Below are 22,126 nucleotides of genomic sequence, written 5' to 3' on the forward strand. Positions count from 1 at the left end.
AGGTCATGAGAGGAGAGGTAGGGGACTGGTTGCCTGACCAGCCAAAGATGATAAAAAGCTGATCTGGCAACATTAGTCACCTGGGACTTCATGGAAAGGGAGGCATCCAAAGTCACTTCAAAACTCCTCACCGTTGGTGCTAGCACCAATGCCACCTCACCAAGGGCAGGGAGTTGGGTTCCAGAACCCATTCCCTCATAACTCAGGAATGGGACCTCCATCTTAGATGAATTAAGTTTCAGTCAGCTCTGTTGTGACCATTCAGCCACATCCTTCAGCACCCTAGCCAGACTATCTGGGGTGGATTCCAGCCATCTGTCCATTAACAGATACAGCTGAGTGTCATCATATAAATAAATATTTATCAAATAAATAAATATTGCTGAAGATGGGGCAGATAAAAATTAGGTTCACTGGTGGGTAACAAAGAAACATAGAAACCTGTTTACACTCTGTCTTTCTCTCCCTCCTGCCCTGCAGCATCTAGTATCCTGGGAAAACACAATGAACAACACAGTCCACCTTCCAGGTATGAACCTGCTTCCCCATAAAGATCATGTGGTTCCCTATGTGCCTTTCCTGAGCAAGGGTAAGAGCTTTAGGTAAAAGAGAGAGCTTTTTGGCCATGCCTCCAAGCTTTGCAATTCCCTTCCTCAAGAAGAGTGGCTGCCTCCTCTTTGCTGCCTTATGGGATCTCCATAAAAACATGATCCAAGGCCTTAGTTTTATCTTGTATCATTTTATTTTATATTTCATTACTAAATACTAAGAAAAGAAAGTCATTCTGTGGATTGTGGCCCTTTGAAGATTAATTTCTTTAAAAAACTGAAATCAAGTCCCAATATTTTCCTTTCAAATTTCTTCTAAATTTCAGCATTCTGAATTATATTATCTTACTTCTGAAACAGAATAGAAATCATGTACTCTGTTGTTTCATATTTTTATTTCCAAATTTCATACAGAACTGTACATGTACAGTTCACTGCATTTTTATTTTTCTTCAGATTATTTGTGACTTTTCTCCTCCCCAACATTAGTATATCTGTGTGCATTGACAAAATATTGGAGGGAAGCAATATTGATGTCAGTAGTAGATAGGGGTACCCTATCATCAACAAGCCGCATACCAAAGTGACAGCTGCCCTCCCACACACACACAAAATGAATACCGGCTGTTTCCTACGGGGAACTGAGGCAACCGTCCCTGATGGGAGGCTAGTGATCCACCCATCCAATGAAAGTCAGATGTTTCCTATGGGGGAAAAAGAGGGGTCAGCCTATACTTTTGGTGTAGCCTGCTTCATATTGTTTGGGGAAAGCATGTTTTGCAACACAGACGTTATTTAGAGAATTGTGGAGAAGCAATTGTTCTAAGCTGACATAGTTTGGAGAGGAGACATACCCAATGGATAAAATGATAGATTTAAACTGAACACAGCTAACCTTATACCAGTAACATGTCCCTTTAACATCAGGTTGCGTGTCGATACAACTCTCTGGGGACTCAGTTATGCCATAGAGTTTTGCATGAATCCTAGATCCTTGGTTTGCCAGCCCCCACAGTTATTTGTTGAGAGGATGCTGTTGTGTGTGTAAAAATGGTTGCTATTTTGCACTGGTTTGTGTTTGCAATGGGTGAGCTTTTCAAAAACAGGTGTGCTGTAATTCTAGGAGATTCCCACCCAGAGGTTGGCAACCCTAATGCTGGGCATCTGTGCAAAAGCTGTGCTTTGGGGAAAAAACTATGTTGGGGGTGTTAAGAGTTTTTCAGTGTCTCTCTGTGTGTTTTACAGGGGGGGAAGTGTTGCAAGACAAGCATGACTAGATCTGCCGTCCATTCTAATAACACTGCCCCATTAATTATCAATTGCAAACACCTATCGTTTCTTATTCACTCTTTTCCAACATTAAATCCTATTTTTCTAGCATCTTCTGTGGCCTGTTCTCAGATGATTATGAAGAAGACAGCCTCTTGTTCTCTGCAAGCACTCAGGGAGGTTGCCAGTCTCCAGACTGGAGAATCTAACTTTGGTTGCCAAAACAAAAAAGCACATCCTTGCAAAAAGAGTTCTCACAGGCCCATGTCTTTGAAAGTGATTTCTTCCAAGGGGCTTTGGACCACAGCTTAAAAAAAAAAAAAAAGTAGAGCTTTTCAGCTTCATGATGTTTCGATAACTGCCTTCTAATTTGATCGATCTTATATTTTGCTATTTGTGAGACAAACAGCATTTGACCCACAAGCAGTCCTAAAAGGTCAGGGGCCCTAGGTCAATGGTTTTACAGGGTGGGGAGTGCAGGCGCCAGAAGGCTACAGAAATGTTGTTGTACAATATATTTCAAATGTTGCCAGTCACCCCTGGTGTTAGACTCCCATCAACGTGAGTCTTAACACTTCCTGGGCATTCTTAAATACATCTGTCCCAGCTTAGACCTGATAAGGTCGGACAAGATAAATAAACAGAAAGAACTTGAGAGAGTTTTTCAAAAACAGATGTGTTGCAATTCTAGGAGATTTCCACCCGGAGGTTGGCATCCCTAATGCACAGCATTTGTGCATGTGCAAAAGCTGTGCAGAGCTGTGTCTGTTTGCCACATGTTTTTAAGTAATTAGTTTCCCTCACATTTCAACGCAATGAACATTTTAAATTTTTTTTTAGTTCTTTGGACTGCCAAAGCCTCCGATTTTAAATGCATATTTTGTCAAAAGAAAAATTTAATAGTGGTCTGATAGGCACAGAACTATGGGTGCCAGTCAAAATACGAATCACCCAACAAAGAAATTTTATTTTTACACAATGTATAGTCCATATGAAGCAGTTAGACATTCACATCATTACCTTAGTAATATTTGTCTATAACATTGCAAACAATTGTGACTATCTGCATATTATAAATGGTATTATTGCTTCAATTTTTAATTTTGCATTAATGTTGACTTCTTCCCTTGAAATGAAAAATGATCAGCTCTACAGTTTATGACAATTATATCTTATAATAATGCTGAGAATCTGCTTGTTAAAATGTAAACTTTTATATAATTATATCTCTCTCTCTATTCTCTGTTTTTCTTTCTGTATTCTTATTATTCTTTTTTAAAGTACACATTATTGTCGTTTTAAGCAATAATTTTGATATATAATGATACAGTTCAAAACTACACAAAGTGCCTCGGGCGGGTTTAAAGTACGCGTGTGTCTGGAAGAATATCCATTCTAGATATTAAATCAGACCGATAGCTATAAACTGAAGAGACCGTTGTTCAGCCCCATTTTCATTTTTTAAAAGTCCTACTAACTTCGATATATGTTGTTTAAATTTATTCTTTGGTCAAATGCTAGGAAATGGATTCCCCTACATAGAGAAGGGTGGTGGTGGGAGACCACTTTGTATTTGCTCCATGAACATCTGTGGCTTGTTGTGACAGTAACTACCGTATGGTTAAGTTGTTGTTATAATTTTCCTTAGATCTACATAGCCGGTAGATGCCATTTTCCTCCCCCCCCTTATCTTGTGCTCTAGTTTAATAACTTGTAGCAAATAATGATTTCCCAATTAAAAGAGCAGACCGTGTTTCAAACAGACTGCCTGCACACAAGGGCCTTCGCTCTTGCTTCTGCACATCTAATTTTTTTTTCCTATTTATAGTTTTATTACTTTTTTGAAGCAAACAAGTTAATATCGACATTGATGTGCGTATACAATGAATTAAACTTACGATAACATGCGCCAACCCAGGGGGAGGGGTGATTAGAAAGAAGCATATGGGATAGATGAAAAGAAGTTATTAATGGAAATTGTTACCATATGTTATCAATAAAATTGTTTAAAACAAAGAAACATGTGCCAACCCTTACATACATGGATGGGTTTTAAGCTATATAGTTGTGACCAGACATACCAAGTCACGCCAGGCCCACCTTTCTCTGAAGTCTGCTCAAATTTGTGTTAGTTACATCAGTAATACTGATTTAGGTTGTGGTAGGGACAGGATTAACCACTCCCTCTCACGAAACTGTTTTGATCAAATTGGGTTCGTGGCTACATTTCATTTTTTTAAAAAGAAAACAATGGGAGATCCGATCACCAATCTTCCATAAAACATGTGGTTTTGCCCTGAGTGCTCTCTTTAAGTGCCTAAACAAAAACATAGTTTCATTATTTTTAAATATTTCAGCTTGGCATTTAAAAACCACTGTTCAATCAGAATGAGTACATCATCATAAGAACGTAAGAGGAGCCATGTTAAATCAGACCAACGGCCCATCCAGTCCAACACTCTGGGCGTTTTCGCACTCACCTTCAGCCGGCACGACCCCCCTCTTCACCGCACAGGATCTGCGCGGATTTCGCACGTAAAGCCGCGGAGCAGCCGGAAGAGCCGGAAACTCCCGGCGCTTTTGCAGCGCAAACGTAAACCGCCAAAAAGCAGTTTCCGTTTGCGCGGCTTTTGCGCCGGGAGTTTCCGGCTCTTTCGGCTGCTCCGCGGCTTTACTTGCGAAATCCGCGCAGATCTTGCGCGGTGAAGAGGGGGGTCGCGCCGGCTGAAGGTGAGTGCGAAAACGCCCTCTATGTATCACAGTGGGCCAAACGTCATGTGCCATCAGTAGGTCCGCCAGTGCAGCCATCATCATAACAGACTTCATTGCAGTTTTGCTACTAGAAATTCCATGTGCTCAAGAGACTCTATCTGGCACCAGAAGAGTATGCTGCCTTTGAGTTTTTCTAAGTGATTTATTTTAGAAATACATCAAGCTAATACTACTAATACACAGATACTTCAGAATTTTTTTTCTTTCAGGTCTAAACCATCAGAAAAACTGCATTACTAAACTAGGAAGAATAATTATTTTTAATATATTTAAATGAATAATCGCTCTGCATTGTATATTTTGCATAGTTATTTTAAAAACGTCATTAGATTTCTAGTTAATCAACATGCAATTGTTGCATAATCCGAATTAGTCCTCTTAAAAATGAGACCTAAGAATTTACTTTTTAAAGGACTATAGGTCAAAAATTAACTAAGTAAAATTGCCTTGCTGGTACTATCAAGAAATCACACTTGGTCTTCTAATGCCTACTTTATATTTGCAATAAAGTAGGGTTATACTGCTTGAAGCTGTACTGTTAGTGATGCTGATACAATTTGGATTGGGGGAGTCTAGATATCAATGTAACCCTGCAAAATGTCTCTGAATCCTCCCTGCATGTGGTCAGGGGATGAACAGCAATAGCAAGCTCAATTTCAGAAGGGGAACAGCAAATTACAGGTCAGACTAGTAGGCCGATGCTACTTTAAAAGTTTATACATATACAAACACATATTCATTATTCATAGAGCACCTCACATGTGCCACTCACTTAATAACATAAATGCTATTAAGACCTTACAGTTCAGTCCCTCCACAGGGCAAGCAGTGTGTGCACTGTACTACCTGGACACTGAACACTTTGACAGGTGAAAGCTCTCGATAAAAATTTAACAGAAAACACTCCCCTAAGAATAAACTGTGCTCTCATCTGTATATGTCCTTCTCTTACACATCACTAACCCCTTTTATTCTGGCTCACTTCCTACTAAGAAAAACACAAAAACTGCCAAGTATTTCTTAGAGCTTCTGAACATTATAATGCACCCAGGATAAGTTAGCAAGTAAAAACTGCTTAGCTCTCTATGGCTACTCCAAGGGTTTACTATGAAGAATGACTTCTAAATACTTAATTTTTCTTGCAGCCTGAGAGGAGTGCAGGAACTGCAGCCATAAGTTCCTACAGTCTTCTGCATACTAGCCTTGAGGAGAGGGAACTGCAGCTGTAAGCTCCTACAGTCTTCTGCATGTTAGCCTGGGGGAAAGGTGAGGTGAGTGCAAAACTTTTTCACAACCTAGTAATGCAACAAAAAGATGAAGTCAAATGAAAGAGCAAAAAACTCCACAGTTGCAGGGTGACCTTTTTAGCCCTGTTATCTTCTACTACTACCCAAGACCTCAGTGATCTTTTTGGGAAGACTCTCCCAGCAAGGAAAAAAGAGTGTTAAAACTGAACTATGAGCACAGGGGAGGAGACTCTTGCTCCATGGGTTTCCCAACTAGCAGTAAAAAAAAAAATCCCTTTGTGTTAGGCACTCTGAGGCTGATTCTACATTCATGTTTGGGTCTGATTTTCTGAGCACTGAAATCACCTTCTAGAAATCCAGAGTATATTTTTTCATCTACACTCAAAATTTTGCTCCTGGACTTTTCTTCCACATTTGCTTGCTTTACTGGAGGGGGGGGGCAGGTTTAAGAGTTCCTTTGTTCTTTCTTGAGAAATGAATTTATTGCCCTGTTTCCCAGGAAATATATCATCTTTATGGTCCTGTGAAATGCGCTTCCTGGAAAACCCTCATTCAAAAGTAGTCTTGGAAAGTCAGGGGCAACTCTGTGCTGAAAATGGTGTTAGAGCCAATTCAGGAATTTAAATGTATATGACAGTCAAAACACCAGAGCAAGACAGAAGTCAAGGCACATTGTAATGTAGATGATCACTTTTGCCCAGTGTAAAATCAACCTGAGTATAAATTGTGCTTTCTAAGACAGCAGATGTAAGAGTCAGGCATTACATTCTCTTCACAGCAGGAATTAGGGAATAAAAAATCTAATGTCCACTTTCCACAGAAAGTTACCATTTCTTATTAGCTACTTTTAATGGATAAAAATGAGCTGCTGAAATGGGATGTATCAAAATTCCCAATATATGAGTTTCAATTTTCAGTGATATATAAAATGTGACCCCAAAGTCCATGGTAAATTTGACAAATTTCACTTGACAATGATCATCCATATGGAATACAATTCATGTCCTATATATGTAATTCCTGGACAACAAGAACTCATTATATTTCTAAATCAGAATCTTATTTCTTGGGAATGAAAAATTCCACAGGACAGCCAAAAGAAGCAATTATTAACAAAACTTCAGTGCCCTGCTTGTTAGGTTCTAGCAATGCCAGTTAATGAACCTGAAAAAACAGATTTTTCTAAGACGTCCACAATTTCACAGTGCACTAGGCTAGAGTTCTTTCGTTGATATATATATGATGTGACACAATCCAATAAAACTTAATGGAAAAAAATCAACTCTCTGTTCACTTCCACAGAATCTGAGTAGTAAATATCACAGCAGAATTGTATATATAGTCTGGTTCAAAAAAGTCATTCTGTGGTGACCCATGCTGTTTGGCTCAATGGGATTCAAAGTACTGAGACTTTCACATTCTCTACACATGATTAATTCTGATACATTCTACAGTGCTTGATACCTTCCATTTTTCAACCCTTCTTTCAAGAAGTTTAGTAAAGTAATAGTAGGACATTAAGAAGTCCATGAATAGGTGAATGGAAGGAAGGATTTCTGCAGATCACCAGAACATTCAGACTTAGGGAAGCACCCACATTAAGATCAGTTTGCCACACTGAGATCATTTTGTTGTAGAAAGAATTACACAGTATTACATAAAGTCTTGTGTTGCACTACACTTTGGTCTCCTGTGCTACTGTGTTATAACCATTACAGAAATAAATGTTACATGGTAGTGCTAAAATTATGACGGAAACGTTGCGGGGGCTTATTGAAACACCCAAGCCCCAAATTAGGTTTGCCAATACCCAGGTCCAAGTAGGGAATCCCTGGTTTTGCAGGCTCCTCTCCGCCACCAGCCAGCTGGCCAGTGGGGGGAAAGCCCTGCCGAAGCGGCCACCATGTGCCTTTAAACCTCAACAGGCTTAGAAGACATTTGTGTTTTGGAATGTGTGTGTGCCTTTAAATCTCAGCAGCAGGAAAGCAAGGGGGCAAGGTGAGCAGGCAGAGCCACGAGTGTGTGAAACTGTGAAAAAGGCAGAGAGCAGAGTCCCTCTGTTTTGCATTTGCTTCAGAAGTCATTTCTATAGTAAATGAATGGGAAAGAGTTAGCTAGAACCTGATTATGGGATGGAAGAAAACTCCACATCCTAGGCTGCTCTCCTTTCCTGTTCCTGTCTGAAGTTGCTGGTTAAAATACAGCAGATGGCTACATTCAACAGCTCCTGTGAATAAATTGTCCCAGTGAGATCACAAACGTGTGGGCATGCAAATTCTGTTTATTTCGGCTTCTTTGTGAGTCCTTATGCATGTTCCTTTAAAAAGCCATGCTTCAAAATGCTTCCAAAGCCTGACAAGTGGACTTGGGGAGTATGACAAATCTAAGTTTCATTTAGTGAAAGAACAACTGCCAGGGTAGGCAAAAAAAGAGAATAAGGAAATGAAGATTGTATTCAGGAGAACTGAACAGCTGTATTTTTTTTGGGGGGGGGGAATGGGAAAGTCTCTAGGCTCCACCCCCAAAGTCCCCAGATATTTCCTGAGTTGGAACTGGCAACCCTACCCCAAATCCTTTAAATGTAGCCCCTTTTACTACACACACCACATGCCAAGCTCTGTTCCTGCAGGGTATTCAAATTATCCACATAGAAAAGTCTAGTATGCATTCTAATAGAGGATTTTAATGAAAGAAACACTATTTTTACAACACAAGGGGAAATTCTCATTTTAAACAAATCCACATTTTCAGTATGATTTTATGAACCAGCCTAGTGTCCAAGACTATGGTATCTTGACCAAGTTTCTATCAGCTAGATGGCTGTATACTTTTTGCAAGCTTTGTTTGAATGAAAGAAATGAATGAAAAGAATGAATGAATGAAAGAAAGAAAGAAAGAAAGAAAATGAAGTCTAAGTGGAAGATCATTACATTGGATGAATTTTAGATTTGATATTGCTGAGAGTTTCAAATTATCAGGTTCACAAGTGAAAACCCCTCTCCCTTTCAGCTGATGCTGCTGAGTATGTTTTTTGCTACTGGAATTAATTTGCATAATTCTTTTTCTGGTTGATTCTTAGCAAGCTTTACCCTTCAAAACTATTTCTTGCTGGAAGTTTAGTCTTCTACTGTAGCTGTATGACCTTGTCTTCTCCAGAAAATATGCGCTTATTACTAGCTGGCCACACCTGGGGATTACAGATACTAATTCACTAGTTCATACCCATGCAGTCTTCCTTGAAGTGTATCCATTAATGCCTGAATAAATGGTCAGGTTAAATCTATCTTCTTCTATTTCCAGCATACCCACTTGAACTTCAGCTGTGATGAAGGATACACTTCATGTATCAAAGACATAAAGAATGGAAATGAAAAGTCTGCCCAAAAAAGTTTTAAGCCATGCAGTAAGAAGACTTTCCACATCCATTCTTCATGTTTTTGAAGAAGTGACAGATACTGTAGCTCATGAAGCTCCTTCATCAAATACAAGCTTTTTACAAATAAACAGACCCAACACTACTATAAAGTCAGGTTGGAGGGAACCTTGAGTATTTGCTTTCCTCAGTTCAAGAAGGAGTAATTTTTTTGAAACCTCAGTGCAGTGTGCGCAGAGGGTGGAAAAGTCCTTCCAAACAGTCTTCACTAAAGGTCAAACTATATGTTATGATTTTTAACATATTGTGTCTAACTCAGGATAGTAACACATCAGTAGGGTCTTCAACCTTCCCTGTGCCATTTTCATAAATTGAAATAATTTCGGGAGTCATTGGGTACGTTCACACTATTCTAAATAATGTGTTTTGCAACTGGATTTTTGCTATTTTTACACAGTAAAAATCCAGTTGTAAAATACATCATTTAATGTAGTGTGAACACACTCATTATTTGCCTCACCGGGGGGGGGGGGGGGGTCATGTAGTGCATGTAGATGAGATCCATTGTTTCAGGCAGGGCTTTTTTCTGGGGGAATGCAGCAGAATGGCGTTCTGGAACCTCTTTGCAGAAACAATGTTCTCAAGAAATGTTTAAAAGTTCACCCATGTGTTTCTCCTTCATTTCTCTCAAAAGCCATTGTTTTAGTTACTGCAGTGTCTTAATACCATAAAGTTTAAAGAAGATATTTCAAGTCTGGTGATGGCATTAGTTCCCTACCCCTACAAAAAAATTGTCTACTTTTTAAACTGAAATGCTTCAGCTAGCTAGTATTAGGCAGAATTCCAATCTGACACAATTTGGTTCTTCTATACATATTATGCTCAGTATGTGTTTCCTGGAGTTTGTATTCTTCTAGATCTTGTTTACTCTTCCAACTTTCTTTGCTTCCACTACAGAGCTGCACAGCTCTGGTAAAACGCTTGGGACTCTTTAGCTTGGAGAAACGTCGACTGCGGGGTGACATGATAGAGGTTTACAAGATAATGCATGGGATGGAGAAAGTAGAGAAAGAAGTACTTTTCTCCCTTTCTCACAATACAAGAACTCGTGGGCATTCCATGAAATTGCTGAGCAGACAGGTTAAAACGGATAAAAGGAAGTACTTCACCCAAAGGGTGATTAACATGTGGAATTCACTGCCACAGGAGGTGGTGGCGGCCACAAACATAGCCACCTTCAAGAGGGGTTTAGATAAAAATATGGAGCAGAGGTCCATCAGTGGCTATTAGCCACAGTGTGTGTGTATATATAAAATTTTTGTCACTGTGTGACACAGAGTGTTGGACTGGATAGGCCATTGGCCTGATCCAACATGGCTTCTCTTATGTTCTTATGTTCTTAAAAAGAGGGCCCTGCTATTATAGCCAACAAGTACTTTTCTCTGTTGGCAGACAGAACAGCTCAGCTCTCCATCACTGCATAAGAGTCAACTGCAATGTTCTCTCTGTCTTTTGCACAGAGTAAAGGACTATGCCTTGGGCCAAGTGCACTAAGCTGCAATGGATGTGGCATATAAGGACTGGATTAAACAGGCATCTTCTGGATCATCAGAAAGGCAGTTAACAGTTCCTGAAGTAACATTGGCAGGCCAAACATCATCAGTACCATTTTCTGTAAATGTGATTATACTAGATTTTAGAACAGCTGCTGCTGAAGAGTCATGCAAGGTCTTAAGTTTATATTTCAGATTAATCACCTCTTGAGCAAATAGTCAAAGTATATTTAGACGCTATTCCAAAAATGAAGTATATAATGCTTGAATTTTGTACAAATGAAAAATGCCAATATGTACAGAAAACAGTAGAAATACTGGAGTCATTGTGAGACAGGTTTATGTGCAACAGTAAGAATAGTTGACTGCTTATTTAGTCAGTTTTTATGTTCTGGTATCACAGAAGTTAAGGCTACAAATTGTAAGGCAAAAACAGAAGGTCACAGCATTACAATGATTAGCAGATACAAGTAGGAAAGCAAATCTTAGTGTTTTGTTAGCTGCATGTGATCTAGTGTCATGGTCAGAGTGCTGTACTAGGACTGGGCAGACCTGCGTTCTGCCATGGAGCCTGCTGAATGAACTTCAGTCTCGGTCACTCTCTCTCAGTCTTATATACCACACAAGGTTGTTGTAAACGAAGAACTATGTATGCTACCCTGAGCTCTTTCAAGGAAAGTCAAGATAAATATGTATCATAGTCTGAGACTGACCATGCTAATCATGGCTGGCTCTGAGGCTGCTGCTATCAGAAGTTTCAACAAAGGTGCCAACCTCCCAGTGGCACCTGGAGTTCTCCTGCTATCACAGTTTATCTCAGATGACCAATATCTGTTCCTCTGGAGAAAATGACTGCTTTGGAGGGTGGAATAGGGTTGCCAAGTCCAACTTAGAAAATACCTGAGGATTTTGGGGTAGAGTAAGGAGACTTTGGGAGCGAAGCCAGGAGAATTTCCTGTTCCCTACAATAAATAAAAATACAGCAGTGCCGCTCCCCTGAATACAGTCTTCATTTCCTCATCCCCCAGCAGATGCAATTCCACTAAATGAAAGTGTACACACCCACACAGAGCAGCCAAAATAAACAGTCTGCAAGTCCACACTTTTGTGATCTCACAAGGAATTGCTTTACTTATGAGAGTTGCTGAATGTAACAAACTGCTGTATCTTCACCAACTTTTTCAGACTAACAGGAAAACAAGAGTATAGGCAAGAGAAGTCTATTCTAGGGGGTGAAGTTTTCCTCCATCCCATAATCAGGTTCCAGTTAACTCTTTACTATCTGTTATGTACTGAATTTAAAGTTTTAAGGAAAGCTTTCGCACGCACCCAAGCAGCCGCAGGAAAGCTAGAGACTCTTGATTGATTTGAACTCGAAGCAGTAACCAATGGGCAGTTTTGGTGACAAACTTGGCTGCCATGATTTGATATAGGAATTGGGGGGGGGGGGTCTTTTTCATGTATATAAGTGGGGTCGCAGCCCCACCATGTTGTCATAGTATGTAGTTATCAATAATGCATGTTCCTGTTTGAACTCCAGCACATCAAACCCAGTATTTAACACTGGCGATGAAGATGGGATCTTGTTCAGCCAGCCACACCACATACACCACGCAGCAAGCTCCAGTGCCCTGCACTCTGCTAGCAATGCATCGCAGCTGGGATCATGGCTGTTACTCCAGAACAGCATCTACCAGAGTTCAACCTTGCTCACCCACACCTGTGGGAAACCTAAGTAGACAGACTAAAATACTATGTCCTCTTCCACAAAATTGAAGAGGAGGCAGACAAATAGCTCCTGTTCAGCGCTTGTGGCATCACTACCCTGAAACTGGTAAAGCGCCTCATCGCTCTGACCTTTCTCAAAGCTGTACAAGAGACTGATCCGGGCGTTCACTAACCATTTGGCGCCAAAACTGACCCACCTGGCCCGCCACTAGAGTTTTACACCCGGCTACAGAAGCCCACTGAGCCAGCTGCTGACTACCTTGCAGAGTTGTATGGCCTTGCCCTAAATTATGAGTTTCAGAACCTAGACAAGATGCTCCTGGATAGGTTTGTGGTCGGAATCCAGGACAACAAACTGCGTCACAAGCTCATTGTCCAGGACCACCTAACCCTGATGAAGGCACTCCAACAGGCCACTGCGTTTGAACAGTCCCACACAGTCTGCCCCGCAACTGCCACAAACCAGGCCTCTGCATCTTTGACCTCCAAGACATCGGACAGTGAAGAGACCCATCAGATCCAAAGGCCTCCTTGATGTGAAAGCTGACCAGCGGCCCCCGCAACTCCAGCCCAGGCAACCTGCACTGGTTGTGGAGACTCGCACAAGCACCACTCCTGCCCGTTCTGGAACACCATGTGTTGGGACTGCGACAAGATGGGCCACACTGCCTGTGGCTGCCAAGCGAAGAGAACTCATAGACATCTAGCGACCCACCATGAAGCGGCGGAGCTGCACACCACTTCCACTGAACCACCTCCACGTACTGAACCTATCCCAAGACACTCCTGACAAAATTAAAGTCAGTCTTGATCAATGGGGCCCCCTGCTTAATGGAAATAGACTCTGGGTCCTCTATATTGATCATTTTGGAGAACACACTTAAGAAGCTTTGCCCCATGGGTAGTCCTCAGCTACAACCTGCCGAGTTCATCTTGAGAGACTTCCAAAAGAACCCAGAGCACATAAAGAGGTGGGGCTGTTTCCGAGTGCAGTTCAAGCTCTTCGACGGCATGTTGGACTTGCTGGTGGGGGTGGGGGGGGGAAGCTCATGAGTCTACTTGGACTGGTCTGGTTCGAGCCCCTCAGGATAGAAATAATAGGGGTAAACCAGACCCAGCCTCCCAGTTTCACACATATCTGTGAAGAGTTCCCCAAGGTTTTTGACGGAGCTCGTGGCTGCTACACAGGTCCTCTGGTGGCCCTACAACTCGATCTGGCTGTACAGCCTATAAGGCTGAAGTTCAAGCATGTCACGTTCATGTTCAGGCCCAAAATAAAGCTAGACTATCTCGAAGCCCAAAGGGTACTGGATCCAGTCTCACATGCCCCCTGGGAGACCTCTATAGTGATGCCTATCAAATCCAACAGGGACATCCGTATCTGTGCATACTACAAGTGCACAATTAATAAAGTGCTGCAGGATGATGTATACCCGGTCCCAGTTGTCAGCCACGTTTTGGCTTCCCTGGCTGGCTCTAAAGTCTTTGGGAAACTGCACTTAGCACAGGCATACCAGCAACTCCTTGTAGATGACAGAACAGCTGAGGCACAAACAATCGTCACCAACCAGGGGGCCTTTAGAGTGAAGTGGTTGCAATTTGGGGTGAGTGTGGTCCCATGGATTTTTCAGAATCTCATGGACTCTATGCTTAAAAGAATCTCCAGAGTCCAGCCATTTTTCAACGATGTTCTGATTACCTTCAGAAGAGTTCAGCTGCTGCCTGCACTCTGTGTTACAACATTTCAAGGCGTTCTTTAAAGGTAAAGAAAGGTGCTCCCTGGGTGTTCCACAAGTGGAGTTCCTGAGTTTTGCAGTCAAAGCTGCCAGCTTCCACCCGACTCCCGAGCAGATCTGTGCCATAGTACAAGCCCCTGCTCCCAATTCAAAGGCAGAACTACAAGCATTTTGGGGCCTCTTGAATTTCTATCATTCGTTCCTACCACACAAAGGAACGTTGCAGAGCCACTCCACCATCTGCTGGACAAGAAGTCTCCATGGGTCTGAGGAAAGAAACAGGCAGCTGCTTCTCAGGCCATCAAGGACATTCTTGTTTCAAACTCAGACTCAAAAGCCTTTATTGACATTCTTGTTTCTAACAAGGTCCTGCACCATTTTCATGAAACCTTACCTGTGGTCCTTCCATGTGATGCTTCTCCCTATGGCGATGGGGCTGTTCTGGGCCATCACTTGCTAGATGGCCAGGAGGTGCCAGTAGCCTATTACTCGCACACCTTGTCAGCAGCGGAGCAGAACTTCTCCCAGATTGATAAGGAAGAACTTTGCCATCGTGGTGGGGGTGAAGAAATTTCACAATTACTTGTATGGGCAGCCCTTCACCATTGCAACTGACCACAATCATTCTGCTCGCCCCAGACAGGCAAATCCCGCAGATCCCCGGAGTTGCGATCAATGAAACGGTGATTAAGACAACCAGCTACACCATAGGATATCGACCAGCTACACCATAGGAAGATTCTGGAGAAGCCTGGGAACAACCAAGGAAGACAGCAACTGGAGGAGCCAGCATTGTCACAAACGGGGGACAAGCCAGCACTACGCAGCCCAGCACCGGAGACCCACGAAGAAGCAGACCTTCTGCCCCGGCCGCTGAAGTTCCTGGTGGTGTTCCTGTTTCCCAGCCACCACCAAGTGTTCCTGCTTCCCTGCCACAGCCGCACAAGGCTGTGGCTACACCTAGCTCAGCTCCTGTGACACCTCCTCCTCTGGCTGAGCCCTGACACTCGCAGAGGGAACACTGCCAACCAAAGCCACTTGAGGACTATGTGTGTTAAGTACTTTGGAAAGGAGCATTATGTACTGAATCTAATGTTTTGAGGAAAGCTTCTGCACGTACCCGGGCAGCTGCAGAAAATCTAGAGACTCTTGACTGATCTGAACTCGAAGCAGTAACCAATGAGCAGTCTTGGAGTGAAACTTGACTGCCATTATTTGGTATGGGAATTGCGGGGGGGGGGGGTGTTGCATGTATATAAGCATGTTGTCTTAGTATGTAGTTATCAATAAAGGATGTTCATGTTTGAACTCCAATGCATCAAACCCAGTATTTAACACTATCCATACAAATTCTGAAAGGAATGCAGGGACTGTGCTGTCTTAATCTCTCACACATACACTGGGAAGAGCCAGAGCCACATGGCTCTGCTACTTGCCCCTTCTGATGTAGCTTTGTATCCTGCTGAGATTTAAAGGCACACACAGATTCCAAAACACAAAGAGTTTGCAGGCTTCTGCGGAGATCTAAAAGCACATCCTGGCTGCTGGGGAGGGGCTTCCCCCTACTGGCAAGGTGGCTGGCCGCAGGGTGGGGCCTGCAAAATCAGGGGATCCCCTGCCAGAACTTGGGGGCTTGTAAGAGCCAGTTTGGTGTAGTGGTTAAGTGTGGACTCTTATCTGGGAGAAATGGATTTGATTCCCCACTCCTCCACTTGCAGCTGCTAGAAAGGCTTGGGTCAGCCATAGCTCTCATAGGAGTTGTCCTTGAAAGGACAGCTGCTGTAAGAGCTCGCTCAGCCCCACCTACCTCACAGGGTGTCTGCTGTGTGGGAGGGAAGGTAAAGGAGATTGTGACTGCTCTGAGATTCAGAGTATAGAGTGGGATATAAATCCAATATCATCATCATTAACATACAAGTGTACAAGGGGAGCAGTTTGGTGTAGTGGTTAAGTGTGTGGACTCTTATCTGGGAGAACTGGGTTTGATTCCCCACTCCTCCACTTGCAGCTGCTGAAATGGCCTTGAGTCAGCCATAGCTCTGGCAGAGGTTGTCCTTGAAAGTTTGTCCTTGCTGTGAGAGCCCTCTTAGCCCCACCCAGGGGATTGTGAGATTGTGAGATATAGGAGATTGTGAGTCACTCTGAGACTCTGAGATTCAGAGTGAAGGGTGGGATATAAATCCAATATCATCATCAGGTAAAACAAATGAAGAACACCATTAAATAAAGACAAATTTTCTCAAAACCACTGCAATCACTTTCATTTCTTCCCCAGGGCTGCTGGTGCATCACAGCTTGCTTTCTCCCTGTCACCTATCAATTACACAGGCGAGATAAAAATCCCAGCCTCCCTCCCCTCGCCTCCATTGGCTGAGATTTCCTCCCCTTCATCCTCCTTTGCTGAGGAAGGGAGGGGGAAGAAAAGAGTCAGAAAAGAAAACTAAGGTATTGGGTAAGTTATAGAATAACTTATTCCAGATAACTTTAACAATTAGAAGGGAGCTTTTAAATTAATTGGAATAATTTTTTCCAGGTACAAAAAAATTAAAGTGGGATATGCCTTAGGTGACCTATCAGTGCAATTATTGGGTAAGAAATACCTACCGATGAATTCATTTTAACTTTATGGATGTTTATGGATATAATTATAATTACGCTTTTCTCTGTATTTTTAGTTCACTGATGAAGACATATAATCGGAACAGGATATATCTAGAATTCCTGTGTCATCTCTGAACTTGAACCATTGGGTTTTAAATTTAATTTTGATTGAAATTATATCTTTGGAATTTATTTTCTGATTGAAATACTTTTGGAATGAATGATTACTGGAATTGTGGAAACAAACACTGAATATTGTAAACCCAACTGATTATTGTATTGTAAATGGAATTTTTTAATTTTTTGGTATTATGATTTAGCTTTGGGAATTGAAAAGAAATAAATAAGAATTAGAGAATAGGAAATAGAAACATACTTACTGTGTTTAAAATAGGGTACATTGGAAAATGCTATTACAGCCAAAAAAATCTTCTGTATTAGAATGTGGGTGGCTACAATTTTGGAGTAAAGGGCAGTAACTACAGAGAGGTGGTGGTAGTAGAGAAGACCTTGCTTGTTGGAAGAATCACTTCAACTATAGTCCCCCTCCCTTCCACACACCTCTGTACAGAGGTGTTCTCTTGCTCAACATCTATAGGTTTCTTAATGTTAACCCTACAAATGGCTTTGCTTCTTTTCCTGAAACTGGGGGGGGGGAGGGGGGAGGAGACTAAATAAACCTCCCACAGCTGATGCTGACAGGCCTCAGTCTGGGGCAGAGCTTTCCAGAGCACAGCTCTGGAAGCTCCAAAACAGGGTCCCAAACAAGGAGCTGCCTGCCTTGGCAGAAGCACTTGTAAACAAACTTGGCAGCAGCATCAACAGCTTAAATGGCCTTAAGCCTTCTTCAGTGTCAAGGTGATTTAGCTGCAGTGGCAGCTGCAGCTGCTCTCTCTTATTCCTCCTTTAACATGAAGGTGCTGCTTTACTATGAGAGGCTACAGCTCTGAGGTGAAGGCGCGGGGGGAGAAGCTGCAAGTCTGGTACTTGGATAAACACAAAGGTAACATCAGCAGCCAGAGGGGACTCAGTGATCACCACAGAGAATGTAACCCTTCCCTCCACTCCCTGCCTGGCCCGTTTATAGGAGGCGCCTCAGCTACTGTGTTGAACAAATGGAGCCTTGCCGTATCTCAGCAGAGGAAACTCTTCTTAGGCAATGCACTAGGTAGAAGATCCTCTTTCACTGCTATTTTAAAAGTGTTAGTTGACATTGCATACTGCAAGTCACTTCTGTCTTGCTCTGCATTTTTGGTAGTTGTTCACATTCAGTTTCTTGAATTGGCACCGAAAGTGTTTTCACCATGGTGTTGCTCCTCACATTACAAGACCGCTTTTGAACTGGGATTTTCTGCAGTCTCAGATCTAAAGGCACCTACTGGATGTTGTGCATAATCACAGACCTGGAAACCACTACAAGTGTAAAGTTAAAACTCCAGAGAAAGTGAGGAGCAAAATTTTGAATGTAAATCCAATGATATAATGTGGATTTCTAGAAGGTGAATTCAATGCTCAAAAATCAGAATCAGCAATGAGTGTAAAATCAGCCAGTGTTTCTCAAATCACTAGGAATGGTGACTAATGGCTCTGGCCTTTTACATTCCCAAAGGGCGATGGGATGGGTGAGTACATTACAATACTGACGCAGGCCATCTCATCTCCTATGCTCATGCACAGCAGTGTTTCAGCCCAAGTAAGTGTGACCACATTTCAGTGGGAAACTTTATTCTTTATAGAGACTCTTTTTGTATCTCTGCTCTCCTACCACACACACACACACACACACCAGTGGATTTATTCTGTTTAAAGGCTTGTCACTTGAATTTAGTCGCTCCTCCTTTCCCCTTTCCTTACAGGTGGAGTGGCCGGCTAGCATTGGGGGGAGGGGGAAATGATGGAAATGAACAGCTGACAATTTCCGTGACATAGAGGTGAATAATACCTCATTTAGTGGCACAGGCCAGTTGGCAACCCTACACTCAAGTCCAGATTTCTGTGTCATATTATTGTTTATGAAGTGTGACAGTGCTTAGGCACCCTTGCCAGGGAGGCTAATTCCTTGTTTCAAAGCACTAAACCGCAGTGATCATCCCATGTTTCAAATGTCTTCAGTATGCTTTATATTTTACTGTTAGATCTGACAAGTATAATTCAAATATGTGTATGGGAATCTCCTCTCAATACCGCTTCAGAACAGTGTGGTGTAGAGTTCCAATTTCTAGTCAGCTCCAGAGTTGCTATCTATCAGAGTAACCCATTTCAACAGAAGTGGAACAAAACTCTATGCTATGTGATTCCAGATGAAATTTGGAGTTCTGCCTTTTCATATGGCTCCAGCTTCTCAATTTGTCTGTTACTTCAGGCTCATGTTAAGCAAGTTAATTATTCTAGGTTTATGTCATAGTTCAAATGACAAATATAAGATTGTTCTTTTCCTTAAGGTATGCTAAGCATTGGGAAAAGTTAGTTTGATTTCTGTTCTTTGAGGTGCTATGATGTAATGTTCTATTAATTACCTGAAATAAAAAGGCTGTAGTAAAGTAAGCATACATGAGGCTGAATACCAATGACTTCTTAAAACTTTGATTTGGGAACTACCTGGAAATTTTTGGGGTGGAGCCTGAGTGGTGGGCATTGCCTTCTGATACACTTCTGGTGATGCCAGGGGGTGGCATATGCAAATGAGTTATGCTAATAAGCCCTGGCACCTTTTTCTACAAAATGACCCCTGGATGTTCATATGTGAAAAATAGAAAAGCATTTATTCAATGGACATGTATCAAGTTTTGGATGAGTGAAAGACTTGAAAGGCCATTTTAAACATGCTTGTACTAGGTTTCTGTAAAAGGAAATCAGGTAGGTATGCATTTGGCTGAATACAGGGGGATGAAATTCTCTACTGTGGCCCCTTCACCAGTTTGGTGTGGAGAGCCAGTTTGGTGTAGTGGTGAAGTGTGAGGACTCTTATCTGGGAGAACCGGGTTTGATTGCCCACTCCTCCACTTGCACCTGCTGGCATGGTCTTGGGTCAGCCATAGCCCTGGCAGAGGTTGTCCTTGAAAGGGCAGCTGCTGTGAGAGCCCTCTCCAGCCCCACCCACCTCACAGGGTGTCTGTTGTGGGGGAGGAAGGTAAAGGAGATTGTGAGCCGCTCTGAGACTCTTCGGAGTGGAGGGCAAGATATAAATCCAATATCATCTTCTTCTTCACCCAGGGAAATGCTTATTGCCACTTTGGGGTCAGGAAGCAATTTTCTCCAGGCCAGCTGGACCAGGGATTCTGGAGGGTTTTTGCCATGTTTTGGACATGTAGTAGGGGTCACTAAGTGTGTGAAGGAGGAAGGTATTTGTAAATTTCCTATATTGTGCAGGGGATTGGACTAGATGTCCATGGAGATCTATGTCTATGGGAGTTTGTTATCGCCCACCAAATCAAAAGAGAGAGGACGATTATAATATGATGGAAGGCTTAAAGATAGCGGCTAAACGTAAAAACTGTGTCGTAATAGGTGATTTTAACTACCCGCAGATTGATTGCGCCAATATGTGTTCTGGTCGAGAGAAAGAGATTGAGTTTCTTGAAGCGCTCAATGACTGTGCTATGGAGCAGATGGTCTCAGAACCTACCAGGGGTGGGGCGATCCTGGATTTGGTCCTAAGTAATGCCGAAGACTTGGTGACAGATGTAAAAGTGATTGCGCCACTTGGGAGCAGTGACCATAATGTTATTGATTTCACCGTTTGTATAAATAGGGAGTTGTCCAAAAAGACCGCCACAACCACGTTTAACTTTAAAAGGGGTAAATACACTGAGATGAGGAGGCATGTGAGGAGGAAACTGAAAGGAAAGGTACATACGGTCAAAACCCTTGGGGAAGCTTGGACACTATTTAAAACTATAATCCTAGAAGCTCAGATAAAATACATAACACAAGTTAGGAAAGGCACAAACAGGTATAAGAAAAGGCCTGCATGGTTAACAAACAAAGTAATGGAAGCTGTAAAAGGTAAGAAGGACTCCTTTAAGCGGTGGAAAACCAGTCCAAGTGAGATTAGTAAAAGGGAACACAGGCTGTGGCAAATCAAATGCAAGACTGTGATCAGGCAGGCAAAAAGGGACTATGAGGAGCATATTGCAAAAAACATAAAGACCAACAATAAAAATTTCTTCAAATATATTAGAAGTAGAAAACCAGCCAGGGAGGCAGTGGGGCCCTTGGATGACCATGGGGTAAAAGGATTACTGAAGGAGGATAGGGAAATGGCTGAGAAGCTAAATGGATTTTTTGCCTCCGTCTTCACTGTGGAAGATGAGAACTTTTTGCCCGCTCCAGAACCACTAATTTTGGAAGGGGTGTTGAAAGACCTGAGTCAGATTGAGGTGACAAAAGAGGAGGTCCTACAACTGATAGACAAATTAAAAACTAATAAGTCACCGGGTCCGGATGGCATACATCCAAGAGTTCTGAAAGAACTCAAAGTTGAACTTGTGGATCTTCTAACAAAAATCTGTAATCTTTCATTGAAATCTGCCTCCGTTCCTGAGGACTGGAAGGTAGCAAATGTCACCCCCATCTTTAAAAAGGGTTCCAGAGGAGATCCGAGAAATTACAGGCCAGTCAGTCTGACTTCAATACCGGGAAAGTTGGTAGAAACCATTATCAAGGACAGAATGAGTAGGCACATTGATGAACACGGGTTATTGAGGAAGACTCAGCATGGGTTCTGTAAGGGAAGGTCTTGCCTCACTAACCTGTTACATTTCTTTGAGGGGGTGAACAAACATGTGGACAAAGGAGACCCGATAGATGTTGTTTACCTTGACTTCCAGAAAGCTTTTGATAAAGTTTCTCATCAAAGGCTCCTTAGAAAGCTTGAGAGTCATGGAGTAAAAGGACAGGTGCTCTTGTGGATCAAAAACTGGCTGAGTAATAGGAAGCAGAGAGTGAGTATAAATGGGCAGTCTTCGCAGTGGAGGACGGCAAGCAGCGAGGTTCCGCAGGGCTCGGTACTGGGTCCCATGCTCTCTAACTTGTTCATAAATGATTTAGAGTTGGGAGTGAGCAGTGAAGTGGCCAAGTTTGCGGATGACACTAAATTGTTCAGGGTGGTGAGAACCAGAGAGGATTGTGAGGAACTCCAAAGGGATCTGTTGAGGCTGGGTGAGTGGGCGTCAACGTGGCAGATGCGGTTCAATGTGGCCAAGTGCAAAGTAATGCACATTGGGGCCAAGAATCCCAGCTACAAATACAAGTTGATGGGGTGTGAACTGGCAGAGACTGACCAAGAGAGAGATCTTGG

General features: G+C 42.4%; 1 protein-coding gene across 1 annotated transcript in view; it reads right to left on the bottom strand.

Moving 5' to 3' along the window:
- DAB1 (DAB adaptor protein 1) overlaps window positions 1-22,126 on the bottom strand; it is a 399,996-nt gene that overhangs the window by 343,939 nt on the left and 33,931 nt on the right. The gene's annotated exons all lie outside the window — the stretch shown is intronic.

Source organism: Heteronotia binoei, chromosome 2, assembly GCF_032191835.1.
Source record: "Heteronotia binoei isolate CCM8104 ecotype False Entrance Well chromosome 2, APGP_CSIRO_Hbin_v1, whole genome shotgun sequence".
Classification (NCBI taxonomy): domain Eukaryota; kingdom Metazoa; phylum Chordata; class Lepidosauria; order Squamata; family Gekkonidae; genus Heteronotia; species Heteronotia binoei.